The sequence below is a fragment of the Pseudophryne corroboree genome, chromosome 7 (assembly GCF_028390025.1).
Source record: "Pseudophryne corroboree isolate aPseCor3 chromosome 7, aPseCor3.hap2, whole genome shotgun sequence".
NCBI classification, from domain to species: Eukaryota; Metazoa; Chordata; class Amphibia; order Anura; family Myobatrachidae; genus Pseudophryne; species Pseudophryne corroboree.
In genome coordinates, this window is record NC_086450.1 from 44,027,505 (window position 1) to 44,044,189 (window position 16,685).

The following is a 16,685-nucleotide window of genomic DNA, read 5'->3' on the forward strand; positions in this document are numbered from 1 at the left end:
TTCAGGAACCCCAGCATCCACTACGGACTCCGAGAAATAGAATTATCGGTAAGTAAATTCTTATTTTTCAGGGAGACCTGGTGGCTACAGGCTCCCTGCATCGTGGGACTGAGGGGAGAGAAGCAGATCTACTTCTTCTGAGTTCAAAGGCTCTGCTTCTTAGGCTACTGGACACCATTAGCTCCAGAGGGTTCGATCACTTGGTCCGCCTAGCTGCTTGTTCCTGGACCCGCCCCGTCACCCCCCTCACAGAGCTGGAAGATAGAAGCCGGGTGAGTATGAGAAGATCAGAAGACTTCAGTGACGGCAGAAGACGCGTTTGAGGTACCGCGCAGCGGGTGCAGGGCCCTGGGCAGCATGAAAGACCTCAAATAGCGACTGGTATAAGTTAAAACAGTGCCTAGGCACTAGTTAAGGGACCCCGCCAGTATAAATATAAGTTTAAGCGGGACTGAAGTGCGCCATGTAGTGGGCGGGGCTTAGCCCACACAGCTCTGACTAGCGCCATTTTTTCTTCACAGAAGCTGCAGAGATGCTGGCCCTGACCTCCACACTGCTGTGCAAGTAACAGGGTGCAAAACGGGGGAGGGGGGGGGGTTGTCACAAGTGATTTGGTGCTAATTGATATATAATATAAAGCGCTAACAGTAAAGCTTTACTCGCCTCAGTACCGGGATAGGCGCTGGGTTGTGAGCTGGCAGAACTCCCTCTGTGTTTCTCTTACAGGCTTTGTTGTGTGTCTGTCTCCTATAGCCCCAGTGTGGTTGTGGGTGTCAGTACGTGTGTGTCGACATGTCTGAGGCTGAGTGCTCTTCCCAGGAGGAGGCTGGAGTGGGGACAGAATAGACTGTGAGAGTGACTGTGTCGGCACCGCCGAAGGACGATTGGGTAAATATGTTGAGTGTTCTGAATGCAAATGTGACTCGGTTGTCTAAGAGGTTTGATAAATCTGAGTCTAAGAACCAGACATGGAGAAAATCCATGGAGGATGCATTGTCACAAGCTCAGACCCCTTCAGGGTCACAGAAACGTGCTTTTACCCAGATAGCAGATACAGATACCAACACGGACTCTGATTCCAGTGTTGACTATAGTGATGCCAGATTGAATCCAAAACTGGCTAAGGACATTCAGTACATGATTGTGGCAATAAAAGACGTGTTACATATCACTGAGGACCCTGCTGTCCCTGATACTAGGGTCTGTATGTATAAAGGAAAGAAACCTGAGGTAAAGTTTCCTCCCTCATGAACTGAACGCTCTTTTGAAAAGGCTTGGGAAAATCCTGATAAGAAGATACAGGTTCCCAAAAGAATTCCAGTGGCATATCCGTTTCCTTTTGGGGACAGGGAAAAGTGGGAGTCAACCCCCAAGGTTGACAAAGCTTTATCGCGTCTATCCAAAAAGGTGGCACTTCCGTCTCCTGACACGGCAGCCCTAAATTATCCTGCGGATCGTAAGCAGGAAAATACACTAAAATCCATTTTCTCTAACATCCTAGTGGATGCTGGGGACTCCGTAAGGACCATGGGGAATAGACGGGCTCCGCAGGAGACATGGGCACTTTAAGAAAGAATTTAGGATCTGGTGTGCTCTGGCTCCTCCCTCTATGCCCCTCCTCCAGACCTCAGTTTGATACTGTGCTCAGAGCGAGCTGGGTGCTTTTCAGTGAGCTCTCCTGAGTTTGCTGAGAGAAAGTATTTTGTTAGGTTTTTTATTTTCAGGGAGCTCTGCTGGCAACAGACTCCCTGCATCATGGGACTGAGGGGAGAGAAGCAGCCCTACTCTCTGAAGCTAGGTCCTGCTTCTTAGGCTACTGAGGCATCGTACGCAGGATCTCACCCTCGCCGTCCGATCCCAGAGCCGCGCCGCCGTCCCCCTCGCAGAGCCGGAAGACAGAAGCCGGGTGAGTATGAGAAGCAAGAAGACTTCGAAATCTGCGGCAGAAGACTCCGTTCTTCACTGAGGTAACGCACAGCACTGCAGCTGTGCGCCATTGCTCCCACACACCTCACATAATCCGGTCACTGTAAGGGTGCAGGGCGCAGGGGGGGGAGCGCCCTGGGCAGCATTGGGAACCTCTTTTTGGCAAAAGTACACATGTATACAGTTGGGCACTGTATATATGTATGAGCCCCCGCCAAGAAAATGCATATTTAAGCGGGACAGAAGCCCGCCGTCGAGGGGGCGGGGCTTCTTCCTCAGCACTCACCAGCGCCATTTTTTCTCCACAGCTCCGCTGAGAGGAAGCTCCCCATGCTCTCCCCTGCAGATACACGGTAGAAGAGGGTAAAAATAGAGGGGGGGCACATAATTAGGCGCAAAAATCAATACAAACAGCAGCTACTGGGTTAACATTAAGTTACTGTGTTATTCCTGGGTTATATAGCGCTGGGGTGTGTGCTGGCATACTCTCTCTCTGTCTCTCCAAAGGGCCTTGTGGGGGAACTGTCTTCAAAAAGGGCATTCCCTGTGTGTGTGGTGTGTCGGTACGCTTGTGTCGACATGTTTGACGAGGAAGGCTATGTGGAAGCAGAGCGGGAGCAAATGAATGTGGTGTCTCCGCCGACGGTGCCGACACCTGATTGGATGGATATGTGGAAGGTTTTAAATGATAATGTTAATTCCTTGCATAAAAGGTTAGAAAAAGCTGAAGCCTCAGGACAGTCAGGGTCTCAACCCGTGCCTGATCCTATGTCGCAGAGGCCGTCAGGGTCTCAGAAGCGCCCACTATCCCAAATTGTTGACAGAGATACCGACATGGATTCTGACTCCAGTGTCGATTACGATGATGCAAAGTTACAGCCTGAATTGGCTAATTCCATCCGCTATATGATTATAGCAATTAAGGATGTGTTGCACATCACAGAGGAACCCCCAGTCCCTGACAAGAGGGTACATATGTATGGGGAAAAGAAGCCGGAGGTAACCTTTCCCCCCTCACACAAACTAAATGAGTTATGTGAAAAGTCTTGGGAATCTCCAGATAGAAAACTGCAGATCTTCAAAAAGATTCTTATGGCGTATCCTTTCCCGCCAACGGACAGGTTACGCTGGGAATCCTCCCCTAAGGTGGACAAAGCTTTAACACGCTTATCCAAGAAGGTAACCCTGCCGTCACAGGATACGGCTGCCCTCAAGGATGCTGCGGATCGCAAACAGGAGGTTACCCTGAAGTCCATTTATACACATTCGGGTACCTTGCTGAGGCCGGCAATCGCGTCGGCCTGGGTGTGTAGTGCTGTAGCAGCATGGACGGATACTTTATCTGAGGAAATTGATACCTTAGACAAGGATACTATATTGTTGACCTTGGGGCATATTAAAGACGCTGTCCTATATATGAGAGATGCTCAAAGAGACATTAGTCTACTGGGTTCTAGAATAAATGCTATGTCAATTTCTGCCAGAAGGGTCCTGTGGACTCGGCAATGGACAGGTGATGCCGACTCAAAAAGGCATATGGAGGTTTTACCTTACAAGGGTGAGGAATTATTTGGGGAGGGTCTCTCGGACCTGGTCTCCACAGCTACTGCTGGAAAGTCAAATTTTTTGCCATATGTTTCCTCACAGCCTAGGAGAGCACCGTATTATCAAATGCAGAGGAAAGAAGCTGCACAACACAGCTAGTTCCCAGGAACAGAAGTCCTCCCCGGCTTCCACAAAATCCACCGCATGACGCTGGGGCTCCACAGGCGGAGCTAGGCCCGGTGGGGGCACGTCTTCGAAATTTCAGCCACAGGTGGGTTCACCCCCAGTTGGATCCCTGGGCAATAGATATTGTGTCTCAGGGATACAAGCTGGAATTCGAAGAGATGCCCCCTCACCGATATCTCAAATCGGCCCTGCCAGTTTCCCCCCACGAGAGGGAAATAGTGCTAACTGCAATTCACAAATTGTATCTTCAAAAGGTGGTAGTCAAGGTTCCCCTCCTTCAACAAGGAAGGGGTTATTATTCGACCATGTTTGTAGTCCCGAAACCGGACGGTTCGGTCAGACCCATATTGAATTTAAAATCCCTGAACATGTACCTGAGAAGGTTCAAGTTCAAGATGGAATCGCTGAGAGCGGTCATTGCAAGCCTGGAAGGGGGGGATTTTATGGTGTCTCTGGACATAAAGGATGCATACCTTCATGTCCCCATTTATCCACCTCATCAGGCGTACCTCAGATTTGTGGTACAGGATTGTCATTACCAATTTCAGACGTTGCCGTTTGGTCTCTCCACGGCTCTGAGAATATTTACCAAGGTAATGGCGGAAATGATGGTGCTCCTGCGGAAGCAAGGGGTCACAATTATCCCATACTTGGACGATCTCCTCATAAAAGCGAGATCAAGAGAGCAGTTGCTGATCAGCGTAGCACTTTCTCTGGAAGTGTTACGGCAACACGGCTGGATTCTAAATATTCCAAAGTCGCAGTTGGTTCCTACGACTCGTCTGCCTTTCCTAGGCATGATTCTAGACACAGAACAGAAAAGGGTTTATCTTCCGATAGAGAAAGCTCAGGAACTCATGACACTGGTCAGGAACCTATTAAAACCAAAACAGGTGTCAGTGCATCACTGCACTCGAGTCCTGGGAAAGATGGTGGCATCATACGAGGCCATTCCCTTCGGCAGGTTCCATGCAAGGACCTTTCAATGGGACTTACTGGACAAGTGGTCCGGATCACATCTTCAGATGCATCGGTTAATCACCCTATCCCCCAGGGCCAGGGTGTCTCTCCTGTGGTGGCTGCAGAGTGCTCACCTTCTCGAGGGCCGCAGATTCGGCATTCAGGACTGGGTCCTGGTGACCACGGATGCAAGCCTCCGAGGGTGGGGAGCAGTCACACAGGGAAGAAATTTCCAAGGTCTGTGGTCAAGTCAGGAGACTTGCCTTCACATCAACATCCTGGAACTAAGGGCCATATACAACGCCCTACGTCAAGCGGAGACCCTGCTTCGCGACCAACCGGTTCTGATTCAGTCAGACAACATCACCGCAGTGGCTCATGTGAACCGACAAGGCGGCACAAGAAGCAGGGTGGCGATGGCGGAAGCCACTAGAATTCTTCGCTGGGCGGAAAACCACGTAAGCGCACTGTCAGCAGTGTTCATCCCGGGAGTGGACAACTGGGAAGCAGACTTCCTCAGCAGACACGACCTCCACCCGGGAGAGAGGGGGCTTCATCAGGAAGTCTTCGCACAGATTGCAAGTCTGTGGGAACTGCCACAGGTGGACATGACGGCATCCCGCCTCAACAAAAAACTACAGAGGTATTGCGCCAGGTCAAGAGACCCTCAGGCGATAGCTGTAGACGCCCTGGTGACACCGTGGCTGTTCCAGTCGGTCTATGTATTTCCTCCTCTTCCTCTCATACCCAAGGTGCTGAGAATAATAAGAAGAAGAGGAGTGAGAACAATACTGATTGTTCCAGATTGGCCACAAAGGACTTGGTATCCAGATCTGCGAGAAATGCTCACAGAGGACCCGTGGCCTCTTCCTCTAAGACAGGACTTGTTGCAACAGGGGCCCTGTCTGTTCCAAGACTTACCGCGGCTGCGTTTGACGGCATGGCAGTTGAACGCCGGATCCTAGCAGAGAAAGGCATTCCGGATTAGGTCATTCCTACGCTGATAAGGGCTAGGAAGGACGTGACAGCTTAACATTATCACCGTATATGGCGAAAATATGTTGCTTGGTGTGAGGCCAGGAATGCCCCTACGGATGAATTCCAGCTGGGCCGTTTCCTTCACTTCCTACAGTCAGGAGTGAAAATGAGCCTAAAATTGGGTTCCATTAAGGTCCAGATTTCGGCCCTATCCATTTTCTTTCAAAAGGAATTGTCTTCTCTACTTGAAGTTCAGACGTTTGTAAAGGGAGTGCTGCATATTCAGCACCCTTTTGTGCCTCCAGTGGCACCTTGGGATCTTAACGTGGTGTTGAGTTTCCTGAAATCCCACTGGTTTGAACCACTCAAAACGGTGGAGTTGAAATATCTCACGTGGAAGGTGGTCATGCTATTAGCCTTGGCTTCGGCTAGGCCTGTGTCAGAGTTGGCGGCTTTGTCACATAAAAGCCCCTATCTGGTTTTCCATGCGGATAGAGCAGAGTTGCGGACCCATCCACAATTTCTGCCAAAAGTGGTTTCATCCTTTCATATAAACCAACCTATTGTGGTGCCTGTAGCTACTACTGACTTGGAGGATTCCGAGTTGCTTGATGTGGTCAGGGCTTTGAAGGTTTATGTAGCCAGAACGGCTAGGGTCAGGAAAACAGAGTCTTTGTTTATCCTGTATGCATCCAACAAGCTTGGTGCTCCTGCTTCAAAGCAAACTATTGCTCGCTGGATCTGTAACACGATTCAGCAGGCTCATTCTGCGGCTGGATTGCCGCTGCCAAAATCAGTTAAGGCCCATTCCACTAGGAAGGTGGGCTCTTCTTGGGCGGCTGCCCGAGGGGTCTCGGCATTACAGCTTTGCGAGCGGCTACTTGGTCAGGTTCAAACACTTTTGCAAAGTTCTACAAGTTTGATACCCTGGCTGAGGAGGATCTTGTGTTTGCTCATTCGGTGCTGCAGAGTCATCCGCACTCTCCCGCCCGTTTGGGAGCTTTGGTATAATCCCCATGGTCCTTACGGAGTCCCCAGCATCCACTAGGACGTTAGAGAAAATAAGATTTTACTTACCGGTAAATCTATTTCTCGTAGTCCGTAGTTGATGCTGGGCGCCCTTCTCAAGTGCGGAATTCTTCTGCAATACTTGTATATAGTTATTGCTTCAGTAAGGGTTATGTTATGGTTGCATCAGGGTTGACCTGATGCTCTGTTGTTGTTCATACTGTTAACTGGGTAAGTTTATCTCAAGTTATACGGTGTGATTGGTGTGGCTGGTATGAATCTTGCCCTGGATTACCAAAATCCTTTCCTTGTACTGTCAGCTCTTCTGGGCACAGTTTCTCTAATTGAGGTCTGGAGGAGGGGCATAGAGGGAGGAGCCAGAGCACACCAGATCCTAAATTCTTTCTTAAAGTGCCCATGTCTCCTGCGGAGCCCGTCTATTGCCCATGGTCCTTACGGAGTCCCCAGCATCCACTACGGACTACGAGAAATAGATTTACCGGTAAGTAAAATCTTATTTATGTCACTACGGGTTTGCTACTCAAGCCTGCCGTTGCTTCGGCATGGGTGAGTAGCGCTATTGAAAAGTGGGCAGATAACTTGTCATCTGAGATAGATACCCTAGACAGGGATAATGTGCTTTTGACTCTGGGTCATATGAGGGACGCCGCAGCATATTTAAAAGAAGCTGTAAGGGATATTGGCCTTTTGGGATCAAGGGCCAATGCCATGGCAGTCTCGGCAAGGAGAGCATTGTGGATTCATCAATGGAATGCTAATGCTGACTCTAAGAAGGCGATGGAGTCGTTACCGTTTAACGGTAGTGTCTTGTTTGGTGACGGCCTCACTGACCTGGTGTCTACGGCTACCGCGGGTAAGTCGTCATTTTTACCTTATGTTGCTGCACAACAGAAGAAAACGCCCCACTATCAGATGCAGTCCTTTCGGCCCAATAAATACAAGAAAGGACAAGGCTCCTCCTTCCTTGCTGCGAGAGGAAGAGGAAGGGGAAAAAGGTCACCGGCTGTGGCAAGTTCCCAAGAGCAGAAGTCTTCTCCGGCTTCTACCAAATCCACCGCATGACTCTGGGGCTCCTCTGCGGGAGTCCGCACCAGTGGGGGCACGTCTAAGGCTCTTCAGTCAGTTCTGGGTGCACTCGGACCTGGATCCTTGGATATTAGAAATCGTAGACCAAGGGTACAAATTAGAGTTTCAGGACATGCCCCCTCACCGATTTTTCAAATTGGCCTTGCCAGTTTCTCTTCCAGAAAGAGAGGTGGTATGCGCTGCGATACTAAAGCTGTGTCAAAATCAAGTAATTTTCACGGTACCCCCGTCACAACAGGGGGAGGGATTTTATTCGAGTCTGTTCGTGGTACCGAAGCCGGATGGCTCGGTCAGACCGATTCTGAACCTAAAATTTCTCAATTTCTTACTAAAAAGATTCAAATTCAAGATGCAATCTCTCCGAGCAGTGATCTCCAGTCTGGAGGAGTGCGATTTTATGGTGTCGGTCAACATAAAGGATGCCTACTTACACGTTCCCATATATCCTCCACATCAGGCATACCTGAGGTTTACTGTTCAGGATTGTCATTATCAATTTCAGACGTTGCCGTTTGGTCTGTAGGATTTTCACCAAGGTTATGGCGGAAATGATGGTTCTCTTGCGCAAGCAGAGAGTCACAATTATCCCGTACTTGGACGATCTCCTGATAAAGGCGAGATCCAAGGAACAATTGCTGAAAAACGTTGCACTCTCTCTGACGATTCTGCAACAACATGGTTGGCTCCTAAACTTGCCAAAATCGCAGCTGGTTCCGACGACACGGTTGTCGTTCCTGGGTATGATTCTGGATGCAGAATTACAGAGCATTTTTCTTCCAGTGGAAAAGGCTCTGGAAATACAGGACATGGTAAAACAGATTCTGAAACCGGCAAGAGTGTCGATTCTTCAGTGCACTCGGTTGCTGGGGAAGATGGTGGCGGCCTACGAGGCCATTCAGTATGGCAGGTTCCATGCCAGGGTGTTTCAGTGGGACCTGCTGGACAAGTGGTCCGGGTCTCACCTGGACATGCACCGGAAAATATTCCTATCTTCCAGGACCAGGATCTCCCTTCTGTGGTGGCTGCACAGTTCTCACCTTCTGAGGGACGCAGGTTCGGGATTCAGGATTGGATCCTGGTGACCACAGATGCAAGTCTCCGAGGCTGGGGAGCAGTCACACAGGGGAGAAATTTTCAGGGAAAATGGTCAAGCCAGGAAGCTTGTCTGCACATAAACATTCTGGAATTAAGGGCCATTTACAACTGCATTCTGCAAGCGGATCATCTTCTTCGTGGTCTGCCCGTCTTGATTCAGTCAGACAACATAACAGTAGTGGCATACATAAACCGCCAGGGCGGAACAAGGAGCAGAGCGGCAATGGCCGAGGCCACCAGAATTCTTTGCTGGACGGAGAAACATGCCAGCGCTCTGTCAGCGGTCTTCATTCCAGGAGTGGATAACTGGGAAGCAGACTTCCTCAGCAGACACGATCTCCATCCAGGAGAGTGGGGTCTTCATCAAGAGGTCTTTGCAGAAGTGACAAGTCGTTGGGGAATTCCTCAAATAGACATGATGGCGTCCCGCCTCAACAAGAAACTTCAGAGATATTGTTCCAAGTCAAGGGACCCTCAAGCGATGGCGGTGGACGCCCTGGTGACACCGTGGGTGTTTCCGTCGGTATATGTGTTCCCTCCACTTCCACTCATTCCAAAGGTGATAAAGATCATAAGAAGAACAAGGGTTCAGGCGATACTCATTGTTCCAGACTGGCCAAGGAGGGCCTGGTATCCAGATCTTCAGGAGTTGCTCATAGAAGATCCCTGGCCTCTTCCTCTTCGAGAGGACCTGTTACAACAGGGTCCGTGCGTGTATTAAGACTTACCGCGGCTGCGTTTGACGGCATGGCGGGTGAGCGCCAAATCCTAGCCCGGAAGGGTATTCCCAGTGAAGTCATTCCCACACTTCTTCAGGCTAGAAAAGAAGTAACGGCAAAGCATTACCACCATATTTGGAGGAAATATATGTCTTGGTGTGAATCCAAGAAGGCTCCTATGGAGGAATTTCAGCTGGGGCGTTTGCTCCATTTTTTACAAGCTGTTGTGGATGCGGGCCTAAAGTTGGGCTCAATTAAAGTGCACATTTCGGCCTTATCGATTTTCTTTCAGAAAGAATAGGCCTCCCTTCCAGAAGTTCAGACCTTCGTGAAAGGCATACTACACATCCAACCTCCCTTTGTGCCCCCAGTGGCGCCTTGGGATCTGAATGTGGTGTTGCAGTTCCTGCAATCTCATTGGTTTGAACCTTTGCGGAAGGTTGAGTTAAAGTTCCTTACTTGGAAGGTAGTCATGTTGCTGGCCTTGGCTTCCGCAAGGCGGGTCTCTGAATTGGCGGCTTTGTCTCACAAAAGTTCCTATTTAATCTTCCATGCTGATCGAGCGGAGTTGAGAACTCGTCAGCAATTTTTGCCAAAGGTGGTTTCATCGTTTCACGTAAACCAGCCTATTGTGGTGCCTGTGGCTACTGACGCTTTGGCGGAATCAAAGTCTCTCGATGTGGTCAGAGCTTTGAAAATCTATGTCGCCAGAACGGCTCAAATTAGGAAAACAGAGGCTCTGTTTGTCCTGTGGGCTCCCAACAAGTTTGGGGCTCCTGCTTCCAAGCAGACTATTGCACGTAGGATCTGTAATACGATTCAGCAAGCTCACTCTACGGCAGGATTGCCGTTATTAAAATCTGTGAAGGCCCATTCTACCAGAAAGGTGGGCTCATCCTGGGCGGCTGCCCGGGGGGTCTCAGCATTACAGCTTTGCCAAGCGGCTACTTGGTCGGGATCAAACACCTTTGCAAAGTTTTACAAGTTTGATACCCTGGCTGAGGAGGACCTCTTGTTTGGTCAATCGGTGCTGCAAAGTCATCAGCACTCTCCCGCCCGTTCTAGAGCTTTGGTATAAACCCCATGGTTCTTGAAGCATCCCCAGCATCCTCTAGGACGTATGAGAAAATAGGATTTTAATACCTACCGGTAAATCCTTTTCTCTTAGTCCGTAGAGGAAGCTGGGCGCCCGTCCCAGTGCGGGCTGTATCTGCAGTTTGGTTGTAGTTACGCTCATGTTGAGTTAAGTTCAGTCAGTTTGTGACTGTTGTTTGGTCATGCCGTTGCATGCGTTGTTGTTGAATGCCCTGTTGTACGGCGTGGTTTGAGGTGATAGGTGGTATGTATCTCACCTTAGTTAAAAAACGTTAAATAAATCCTTTTCCTCAAAATGTCCGTCTCCCTGGGCACAGTTCCTATAACTGGAGTCTGGAGGAGGGGCATAGAGGGAGGAGCCAGTTCACACCCATTCAAAGTCTTATAGTGTGCCCATGTCTCCTGCGGATCCCGTCTATACCCCCATGGTTCTTGAAACATCCCCAGCATCCTCTACGGACTAAGAGAAAAGGATTTACCGTTAGGTATTAAAATCCTATTTTCTCTAACGTCCTAGTGGATGCTGGGGACTCCGTCAGGACCATGGGGAATAGCGGCTCCGCAGGAGACAGGGCACAAAAGCAAGCTTTTAGGATCACATGGTGTGTACTGGCTCCTCCCCCTATGACCCTCCTCCAAGCCTCAGTTAGGTTTTTGTGCCCGGCCGAGAAGGGTGCAATCTAGGTGGCTCTCTTAAAGAGTTACTTAGAAAAAGTTTTTAGGTTCTTTATTTTCAGTGAGTCCTGCTGGCAACAGGCTCACTGCATCGAGGGACTTAGGGGAGAGATTTTCAACTCACCTGCGTGCAGGATGGATTGGATTCTTAGGCTACTGGACATAGCTCCAGAGGGAGTCGGAACACAGGGCTCACCCTGGGGTTCGTCCCGGAGCCGCGCCGCCGACCCCCCTTGCAGACGCTGAAGATGAAGAGGTCCGGAACCAGGCGGCAGAAGACTCTCAGTCTTCATCAGGTAGCGCACAGCACTGCAGCTGTGCGCCATTGTTGTCAGCACACTTCACACAGCGGTCACGGAGGGTGCAGGGCGCTGGGGGGGGCGCCCTGGGCAGCAATGTATAATACCTGTATGGCGAAAAATACATCACATATAGCCCTTGAGGCTATATGGATGTATTTAACCCCTGCCAGATATCTAAAACTCCGGAGAAGAAGCCAGCCGAAAAGGGGGCGGGGCCTATTCTCCTCAGCACACAGCGCCATTTTCCCTCACAGAAAGGCTGGTGGGAAGGCTCCCATGCTCTCCCCTGCACTGCACTACAGAAACAGGGTTAAAACAGAGAGGGGGGGCACTGATTTGGCGATATGTATATATATTAAAATGCTATAAGGGAGGAACACTTATATAAAGGTTGTCCCTGGATAATTATAGCGTTTTGGTGTGTGCTGGCAAACTCTCCCTCTGTCTCCCCAAAGGGCTAGTGGGTCCTGTCCTCTATCAGAGCATTCCCTATGTGTGTGCTGTATGTCGGTACGTGTGTGTCGACATGTATGAGGAAAATATTGGTGAGGAGGCGGAGCAAATTGCCTGTAATGGTGATGTCACTCTCTAGGGAGTCGACACCGGAATGGATGGCTTATTTATGGAAATTACGTGACAATGTCAACACGCTGCAAGCCGGTTGACGACATGAGAGGGCCGGCGAACAAATTAGTATCTGTCCAGGCGTCTCAAACACCGTCAGGGGCTGTAAAATGCCCATTTACCTCAGTCGGTCGACACAGACCCAGACACGGACACTGATTTCAGTGTCGACGGTGAAGAAACAAACGTATTTTCTTTTAGGGCCACACGTTAAGGGCAATGAAGGAGGTGTTACATATTTCTGATACTCCAAGTACCACAAAAAAGGGTATTATGTGTGAGGTGAAAAAACTACCTGTAGTTTTTCCTGAATCAGATAAATTAAATGAAGTGTGTGATGATGCGTGGGTTTCCCCCGATAGAAAATTATTGGCGGTATACCCTTTCCCGCCAGAAGTTAAGGCGCGGTGGGAAACACCCCTCAGGGTGGATAAGGCGCTCACACGCTTATCAGAACAAGTGGCGGTACCATCTACGGATAGGGCCGTACTTAAGGAGCCAGCTGATAGGAGACTGAAAAATATCCTAAAAAGTATACACACACATGCTGGTGTTATACTGCGACCAGCGATCGCCTCAGCCTGGATGTGCAGAGCTGAGGTGGCTTGGTCGGATTCCCTGACTAAAAATATTGATACCTTTGACAGGGACAGTATTTTATTGACTATAGAGCATTTAAAGGATGCATTTCTATATATGCGAGATGCGCAGAGGGATATTTGCACTCTGGCATCAAGAGTAAATGCGATGTCCATATCTGCAAGAAGATGTTTATGGACACGACAGTGGTCAGGTGATGCAGATTCCAAACGGCACAAAGATGTATTGCCGTATAAAGGGGAGGAGTTATTTGGGGTCGGTCCATGGGACCTGGTGGCCAGGGCAACTGCTGGAAAATCCACCGTTTTTTACCCTAAGTCACATCTCTGCAGAAAAAGACACCGTCTTTTCAGCCTCAGTCCTTTCGTCCCTATAAGAGTCATATCTGCCCAGGGATAGAGGAAAGGGAAGAAGACTGCAGCAGGCAGCCCATTCCCAGGAACAGAAGCCCTCCGCCGCTTCTACCAAGTTCTCAGCATGACGCTGGGACCGTACAGGACCCCTGGATCCTACAAGTAGTATCCAAGGGGTACAGATTGGAATGTCGAGAGGTTTCCCCCCTCGCAGGTTCCTGTAGTCTGCTGTACCAATGTCTCCCTCCGACAGGGAGGCAGTATTGAAAACAATTCACAAGCTGTATTCCCAGCAGGTGATAATAAAATTACCCCTCCGACAACAAGGAAAGGGGTATTACTCCACACTATATGGTGGTACTGAAGGCTAGGTGAGACCTATTCTAAATCTGAAAAATTTGAACACTTACAAGGGTTCAAATCCAGATGGAGTCACTCAGAGCAGTGATAGCAAAGAACAAGGGGACTATATGGTGTCCCGGGACATCAGGGATGCTTACCTCCATGTCCCAAAATTTGCCTTTTCTCACCAAGGGTACCTCAGGTTCGTGGTACAGAACTGTCACTATCAGTTTCAAGACGATGCCGTTGGATTGTCCAAGGCACCCCGGGTCCTTACCAAGGTAATGACCGAAAGGAGGATTCGTCTTCAAAGAAAATGGACGACCTCCTGATAAGAACAAGGGCCAGAGAACAGTTGGAGGTCGGAGTAGCACTATCTCAAGTAGTTCTACGACAGCACGGGTAGATTCTAAATATTCCAAAACCGCAGTTGTTCCGACGACACGTCTGCTGGTCCTAGGGATGATTCTGGACACAGTCCAGGAAAAGGTGTTTCTCCCAGAGGAGAAAGCCAGGGAGTTATCCGAGCTAATCGGGATCCTCCTAAAACCAGGAAAAGTGTCAGTGCATCATTGCACAAGAGTCCTGGTAAAAATGGTGGCTTATTACGAAGCGCTTCCATTCGGCAGATTTCACGCAAGAACTCTTCAGTGGGATCTGCTGGACAAATGGTCCGGATCGCATCTTCAGATGCATCAGCGGATAACCCTATATCCAAGGACAAGGGTGTCTCTCCTATGGTGATTACAGAGTGCTCATCTTCTAGAGGGCCGCAGATTCGGCATTCAGGATTGGATGCTCGTGACCACGGAGGCCAGCCTGAGAGGCTGGGGAGCAGTCACACAAGGAGTGTGATCAAGTCTGGAGAATTCTCTCCACATAAATATACTGGAGCTAAGAGCAAATTTATAATGCTCTAAGCTTAGCAAGACCTCTGCTTCAAGGTCAGCCGGTATTGATCCAGTGGGATAACATCACGGCAGTCGCCCACGTAAACAGAAAGGGCGGCACAAGAAGCAGGAGGGCAGTGGCAAAACTGCAAGGATTTTTCGCTAGGCGGAAAATCATGTGATAGCACTGTCAGCAGTGTTCATTCCGGGAGTGGACGACTGGGAAGCAGACTTCCTCAGCAGGCACGACCTCCACCCGGGAGAGTGGGAACTTCATCGGGAAGTTTTCCGCATGATTGTGAACCGTTGGGAAAGACCAAAGGTGGACATGATGGCGTCCCGCCCGAACAAAAAATGGGACAGGTATTGCGCCAGGTCACGAGACCTTCAGGCGATAGCTGTGGACGTCCTGGTAACACCGTGGGTGTAACAGTCGGTGTATGTGTTCCCTCCTCTGCTTCTCATAACCAAGGTATTGAGAATTATAAGACATAGAGGAGTAAGAACTATACTCGTGGCTCCGGATTGGCCAAGAGGGACTTGGTAACAGGAACTTCAAGAGATGCTCACAGAGGACTAATGGCCTCGGGAGCTAAGAAGGGATTTGCTTTCAGCAAGTACCATGTCTGTTCCAAGAGGAACCGTGGCATCGGCCTTTAAGAAAGGACCTGCTCCAGCAGGGACCTTGTCTGTTCCAAGACTTACCGCGACTGCGTTTGACGGCATGGCGGTTTGAACGCCGGATCCTAAGGGAAATGGCATTCCGGAAGAGGTCATACCTACCCTGGTCAAAGCCAGGAAGGAGGTGACCGCACAACGTTATCACCACATGTGGTAAAAATATGTTGCGTGGGTGAGGCCAGGAAGGCCCCACGAAAAAAAAAATTCAACTAGGTCGATTTCTGCACTTCCTGCAAACAGGAGTGTCTATGAGCCTCAAATTGGGGTCCATTAAGGTTCAAGTTTCGGCCCTATAGATTTTCTTCCAGAAAGAATTGGCTTCAGTTCCTGAAGTCCAGACGTTTGTCAAGGGAGTATTGCATATACAGCCCTTGTGTGCCTCCAGTGGCACCGTGGGATCTCAACGTAGTGTTGGGATTCCTCAAATCATATTGGTTTGAACCACTCAAATCTGTGGATTTGAAATATCTCACATGGAAAGTGACCATGCTGTTGGCCCTGGCCTCGGCCAGGCGATTGTCAAAATTGGCGGCTTTGTCTTACAAAAGCCCATATTTGATTTTCCATTCGGACAGGGCAGAACTGCGGACTCGTCCCCAGTTTCTTCCTAAGGTGGTGTCAGCGTTTCACCTGAAACAACCTATTGTGGTGCCTGCGGCTACTAGGGACTTGGAGGACTCCAAGTTGCTAGACGTTGTCAGGGTCCTGAAAATATATATATATATATAATTCCAGGACGGCTGGAGTCAGAAAGTCTGACTTGCTGTTTATATTGTAGGCACCCAAAAAGCTGGGTGCTCCTGCTTCTAAGCAGACTATTGCTCGTTGGATTTGTAGTACAATTCAGCTTGCACATTCTGTGGCAGGCCTGCCACAGCCAAAATCTGTAAATGCCCATTCCACAAGGAAGGTGGGCTCATCTTGGGCGGCTGCCCGAGGGGTCTCGGCTTTACAACTTTGCCGAGCAGCTACTTGGTCAGGGGCAAACACGTTTGCTAAATTCTACAAATTTGATACCCTGGCTGAGGAGGACCTGGAGTTCTCTCATTCGGTGCTGCATAGTCATCCCCACTCTCCCGCCCGTTTGGGAGCTTTGGTATAATCCCCATGGTCCTGACGGAGTCCCCAGCATCCACTAGGACGTTAGAGAAAATAAGATTTTACTTACCGATAAATCTATTTCTCATAGTCCGTAGTGGATGCTGGGCGCCCATCCCAAGTGCGGATTGTCTGCATTACTTGTACATAGTTATTGTTACAAAAAAATCGGGTTATTATTGTTGTGAGCCATCTTTTTTAGAGGCTACTTCATTGTTATCATACTGTTAACTGGGTTCAAATCACAAGTTGTACGGTGTGATTGGTGTGGCTGGTATGAGTCTTACCCGGGATTCAAGATCCTTCCTTATTGTGTACGCTCGTCCGGGCACAGTACCTAACTGAGGCTTGGAGGAGGGTCATAGGGGGAGGAGCCAGTACACACCATGTGATCCTAAAAGCTTTCTTTAGATGTGCCCTGTCTCCTGCGGAGCCGCTATTCCCCATGGTCCTGACGGAGTCCCCAGCATCCACTACGGACTATGAGAAATAGATTTATCG

General features: G+C 49.5%; 1 protein-coding gene across 5 annotated transcripts in view; it reads left to right on the forward strand.

Moving 5' to 3' along the window:
- Positions 1-16,685, forward strand: part of KANSL1L (KAT8 regulatory NSL complex subunit 1 like) — a 177,012-nt gene that overhangs the window by 132,041 nt on the left and 28,286 nt on the right. The gene's annotated exons all lie outside the window — the stretch shown is intronic.